Below are 6,154 nucleotides of genomic sequence, written 5' to 3'. Positions count from 1 at the left end.
ATTCTTATGATGGCAGACATGATGCTGCGTTTAAAACCGGGGTTAATGGACATTAAATGAAAGCTCTGGGTCTCTGCTTTCATATGCATTTGGTTTTAAGCTTGTAGTTTGCACCGTTTTGGAGAAATTAACGAAAATATGTCATTCGTTTGGTCAATATTCTAAAATATTGGACTCATATTCTTATGATGGCAGACATGATGCTGCGTTTAAAACCGGGGTTAATGGGCTTTAAATGAAAGCTCTGGGTCTCTGCTTTCACATGCATTGCGTTTTAAGCTTGTGGTCTGCACCGTTTTGGAGAAGTTAACGAAAATATGTCATCCGTTTGGTCAATATTCTAAAATATTGGACTCATATTCCTATGATGGCAGACATGATGCTGAATTTTAAACCGGGGTTTATGAACATTAAATGAAAGCCCTGGGACTCTGCTTTCACATAAATTGGGTTTTAAGCTTGTAGTTTGCACCGTTTTGGAGAAATTAACGAAAAGTTGTCATTCGTTTGGTCAATATTCTAAAATATAGGACTCACATTCTTATGATGGCAGACATAATACTGCGTTTAAAACCGGGGTTAATGGACATTAATTGAAAGCTCTGGGTCTCTGCTTTCATATGCATTGGGTTTTAAGCTTGTAGTATGCACCGTTTTGGAGAAATTAACGGAAATATGTCATCCGTTTGGTCAATATTCTAAAATATTGGACTCATATTCTTATGATGAGAGACATGATGCTGCGTTTAAAACCGGGGTTAATGGACATTAAATGAAAGGTCTGGATCTCTGCTTTCTCATGCATTTGGTTTTAAGCTTGTAGTTTGCACCGTTTTGGAGAAATTAACGAAAATATGTCATTCGTTTGATCAATATTCTAAAATATTGGACTAATATTCTTATGATGGCAGACATGATGCTGCGTTTAAAACCGGGGTTAATGGGCTTTAAATGAAAGCTCTGGGTCTCTGCTTTCATATGCATTTGGTTTTAAGCTTGTAGTTTGCACCGTTTTCGAGAAATTAACGAAAATATGTCATTCGTTTGGTCAATTTTCCAAAATATTAAACACATTTTTATTTGATGGCAGACATGATGCTGCGTTTAAAACCGAGGTTAAAGGACATTAAATGAAAGCTCTGGGTCTCTGCTTTCATATGCATTGGGTTTTAAGCTTGTAGTATGTACCGTTTTGGAGAAATTAACGGAATTATGTCATCCGTTTGGTCAACATTCTAAAATATTGGACTCATATTCTTATGATGGTGACATGATGCTGCTTTTAAAACCGGGGTTAATGGACATTAAATGAAAGGTCAGGATCTCTGCTTTCTCATGCAGTTGGTTTTAAGCTTGTAGATTGTACCGTTTTGGAGAAATTAACGGAAATATGTCATCCGTTTGATCAATATTCTAAAATATTGGACTCATATTCTTATGATGGCAGACATGATGCTGCGTTTAAAACCGGGGTTAATGGACATTAAATGAAAGCTCTGGGTCTCTGCTTTCACATGCATTTGGTTTTAAGCTTGTAGTTTGCACCGTTTTCGAGAAATTAACGAAAATATGTCATTCGTTTGATCAATATTCTATAATATTGGACTCATATTCTTATGATGGCAGACATGATGCTGCGTTTAAAACCGGGGTTAATGGGCTTTAAATGAAGCTCTGGGTCTCTGCTTTCATATGCATTTGGTTTTAAGCTTGTACTTTGCACCGTTTTGGAGAAATTAACGAAAATATGTCATTCGTTTGGTCAATTTTCCAAAATTTTAAACACATTTTCATTTGATGGCAGACATGATGCTGCGTTTAAAACCGCGGTTAAAGGACATTAAATGAAAGCTCTGTGTCTCTGCTTTCATATGCATTGGGTTTTAAGCTTGTAGTATGTACCGTTTTGGAGAAATTAACGGAAATATGTCATCCGTTTGGTCAATATTCTAAAATATTGGACTCATATTCTTATGATGGTGACATGATGCTGCGTTTAAAACCGGGGTTAATGGACATTAAATGAAAGCTCTGGATCTCTGCTTTCTCATGCATTTGGTTTTAAGCTTGTAGTTTGCACCGTTTTGGAGAAATTAACGAAAATATGTCATTCGTTTGATCAATATTCTAAAATATTGGACTCATATTCTTATGATGGCAGACATGATGCTGCGTTTAAAACCGGGGTTAATGGGCTTTAAATGAAAGCTCTGGGTCTCTGCTTTCATATGCATTTGGTTTTAAGCTTGTAGTTTGCACCATTTTGGAGAAATTAACGAAAATATGTCATTCGTTTGGTCAATTTTCCAAAATATTAAACACATTTTTATTTGATGGCAGACATGATGCTGCGTTTAAAACCGGGGTTAAAGGACATTAAATGAAAGCTCTGTGTCTCTGCTTTCATATGCAATGGGTTTTAAGCTTGTAGTATGTACCGTTTTGGAGAAATTAACGGAAATATGTCATCCGTTTGGTCAACATTCTAAAATATTGGACTCATATTCTTATGATGGTGACATGATGCTGCGTTTAAAACCGGGGTTAATGGACATTAAAAGAAAGCTCTGGGTCTCTGCTTTCACATGCATTTGGTTTTAAGCTTGTAGATTGCACCGTTTTGGAGAAATTAACGGAAATATGTCATCCGTTTGGTCAATATTCTAAAATATTGGACTCATATTCTTATGATGGCAGACATGATGCTGCTTTTAAATCCGGGGTTAATGGGCTTTAAATGAAAGCTCTGGGTCTCTGCTTTCATATGCATTTGGTTTTAAGCTTGTAGTTTGCACCGTTTTGGAGAAATTAACGAAAATATGTCATTCGTTTGGTCAATTTTCCAAAATATTAAACACATTTTTATTTGATGGCAGACATGATGCTGCGTTTAAAACCGGGGTTAAAGGACATTAAATGAAAGCTCTGTGTCTCTGCTTTCATATGCATTGGGTTTTAAGCTTGTAGTATGTACCGTTTTGGTGAAATTAACGGAATTATGTCATCCGTTTGGTCAACATTCTAAAATATTGGACTCATATTCTTATGATGGTGACATGATGCTGCGTTTAAAACCGGGGTTAATGGACATTAAATGAAAGCTCTGGGTCTCTGCTTTCTCATGCATTTGGTTTTAAGCTTGTAGAATGTACCGTTTTGGAGAAATTAACGGAAATATGTCATCCGTTTGGTCAATATTCTAAAATATTAGACTCATATTCTTATGATGGCAGACATGATGCTGCTTTTAAATCCTGGGTTAATGGACATTAAATGAAAGCTCTGGGTCTCTGCTTTCATATGCATTTGGTTTTAAGCTTGTAGTTTGCACCGTTTTGGAGAAATTAACGAAAATATGTCATACGTTTGATCAATATTCTATAATATTGGACTCATATTCTTATGATGGCAGACATGATGCTGCGTTTAAAACCGGGGTTAATGGGCTTTAAATGAAAGCTCTGGGTCTCTGCTTTCATATGCATTTGGTTTTAAGCTTGTACTTTGCACCGTTTTGGAGAAATTAACGAAAATATGTCATTCGTTTGGTCAATTTTCCAAAATTTTAAACACATTTTCATTTGATGGCAGACATGATGCTGCGTTTAAAACCGCGGTTAAAGGACATTAAATGAAAGCTCTGTGTCTCTGCTTTCATATGCATTGGGTTTTAAGCTTGTAGTATGTACCGTTTTGGAGAAATTAACGGAAATATGTCATCCGTTTGGTCAATATTCTAAAATATTGGACTCATATTCTTATGATGGTGACATGATGCTGCGTTTAAAACCGGGGTTAATGGACATTAAATGAAAGCTCTGGATCTCTGCTTTCTCATGCATTTGGTTTTAAGCTTGTAGTTTGCACCGTTTTGGAGAAATTAACGAAAATATGTCATTCGTTTGATCAATATTCTAAAATATTGGACTCATATTCTTATGATGGCAGACATGATGCTGCTTTTAAATCCGGGGTTAATGGGCTTTAAATGAAAGCTCTGGGTCTCTGCTTTCTCATGCATTCGGTTTTAAGCTTGTAGATTGCACCGTTTTGGAGAAATTAACGAAAATATGTCATTCGTTTGATCAATATTCTAAAATATTGGACTCATATTCTTATGATGGCAGACATGATGCTGCGTTTAAAACCGGGGTTAATGGGCTTTAAATGAAAGCTCTGGGTCTCTGCTTTCATATGCATTTGGTTTTAAGCTTGTAGTTTGCACCATTTTGGAGAAATTAACGAAAATATGTCATTCGTTTGGTCAATTTTCCAAAATATTAAACACATTTTTATTTGATGGCAGACATGATGCTGCGTTTAAAACCGGGGTTAAAGGACATTAAATGAAAGCTCTGGGTCTCTGTTTTCATATGCATTGGGTTTTAAGCTTGTAGTATGCACCGTTTTGGAGAAATTAACGGAAATATGTCATCCGTTTGGTCAATATTCTAAAATATTAGACTCATATTCTTATGATGGCAGACATGATGCTGCTTTTAAATCCGGGGTTAATGGACATTAAATGAAAGCTCTGGGTCTCTGCTTTCATATGCATTTGGTTTTAAGCTTGTAGTTTGCACCGTTTTCGAGAAATTAACGAAAATATGTCATTCGTTTGGTCAATTTTCCAAAATATTAAACACATTTTTATTTGATGGCAGACATGATGCTGCGTTTAAAACCGGGGTTAAAGGACATTAAATGAAAGCTCTGGGTCTCTGCTTTCACATGCATTTGGTTTTAAGCTTGTAGTATACACCGTTTTGGAGAAATTAACGAAAATATGTCATCCGTTTGGTCAATATTCTAAAATATTGGACTCATATTCTTATGATGGTGACATGATGCTGCGTTTAAAACCGGGGTTAATGGACATTAAATGAAAGCTCTGGGTCTCTGCTTTCACATGCATTTGGTTTTAAGCTTGTAGATTGCACCGTTTTGGAGAAATTAACGAAAATATGTCATACGTTTGGTCAATATTCTAAAATATTGGACTCATATTCTTATGATGGCAGACATGATGCTGCTTTTAAACCCGGGGTTAATGGACATTAAATGAAAGCTCTGGGTCTCTGCTTTCACATGCATTTGGTTTTAAGCTTGTAGTATGCACCGTTTTGGAGAAATTAACGGAAATATGTCATCCGTTAGGTAAATTTTCCAAAATATTGGACTCATTTTCTTATGATGGCAGACATGATGCTGCTTTTAAACCCGGGGTTAATGGACATTAAATGAAAGCTCTGGGTCTCTGCTTTCACATGCATTTGGTTTTAAGCTTGTAGTATGCACCGTTTTGGAAATATTAATGAAAATATGCCATCCGTTTCGTCAAAATTCGAAAATATTGGACTCATTCTTATGATGGCAGACATGATGTTGCGTTTAAAACCGGGGTTAATGGACATTAAATGAAAGCTCTGTGTCTCTGCTTTCATATGCATTGGGTTTTAAGCTTGTAGTATACACCGTTTTGGAGAAATTAACGGAAATATGTCATCCTTTTGGTCAATATTCTAATATATAGGACTCATATTCTTATGATGGCAGACATGATGCTGCGTTTAAAACCGGGGTTAATGGACATTAAATGAAAGCTCTGGGTCTCTGCTTTCATATGCATTGGGTTTTAAGCTTGTAGTATGCACCGTTTTGGAGAAATTAACGGAAATATGTCATTCGTTTGGTCAATTTTTTAAATATTAAACAAATTTTCATTTGATGACAGACATGATCCTGCGTTTAAAACCGGGGTAAATGGACATTAAATGAAAGCTCTGGGTCTCTGCTTTCATATGCATTGGGTTTTAAGCTTGTAGTATGCATCGTTTTGGAGAAATTAACCGAAATATGTCATCCGTTTGGTCAATATTCTAAAATATTGGACTCATATTCTTATGATGGTAGACCTGATGCTCCGTTTAAAGCCGGGGTTAATGGACATTAAATGAAAGCTCTGTGTCTCTGTTTTCGTATGCATTTGGTTTTAAGCTTGTAGTTTGCACCGTTTTGGAGAAATTAACGAAAATATGTCATTCGTTTGGTCAATTTTCCAAAAAATTAAACACATTTTCCTTTGATGGCAGACATGATGCTGCGTTTAAAACCGGGGTTAAAGGACATTAAATGAAAGCTCTGGGTCTCTGCT

This window comes from Atractosteus spatula, unplaced genomic scaffold (assembly GCF_055471065.1).
Source record: "Atractosteus spatula isolate fAtrSpa1 unplaced genomic scaffold, fAtrSpa1.hap1 Scaffold_32, whole genome shotgun sequence".
Taxonomy (NCBI): Eukaryota; Metazoa; Chordata; class Actinopteri; order Semionotiformes; family Lepisosteidae; genus Atractosteus; species Atractosteus spatula.
The sequence above is the reverse complement of the archived record's forward strand: the minus strand, read 5'-3'. Positions refer to the sequence as shown.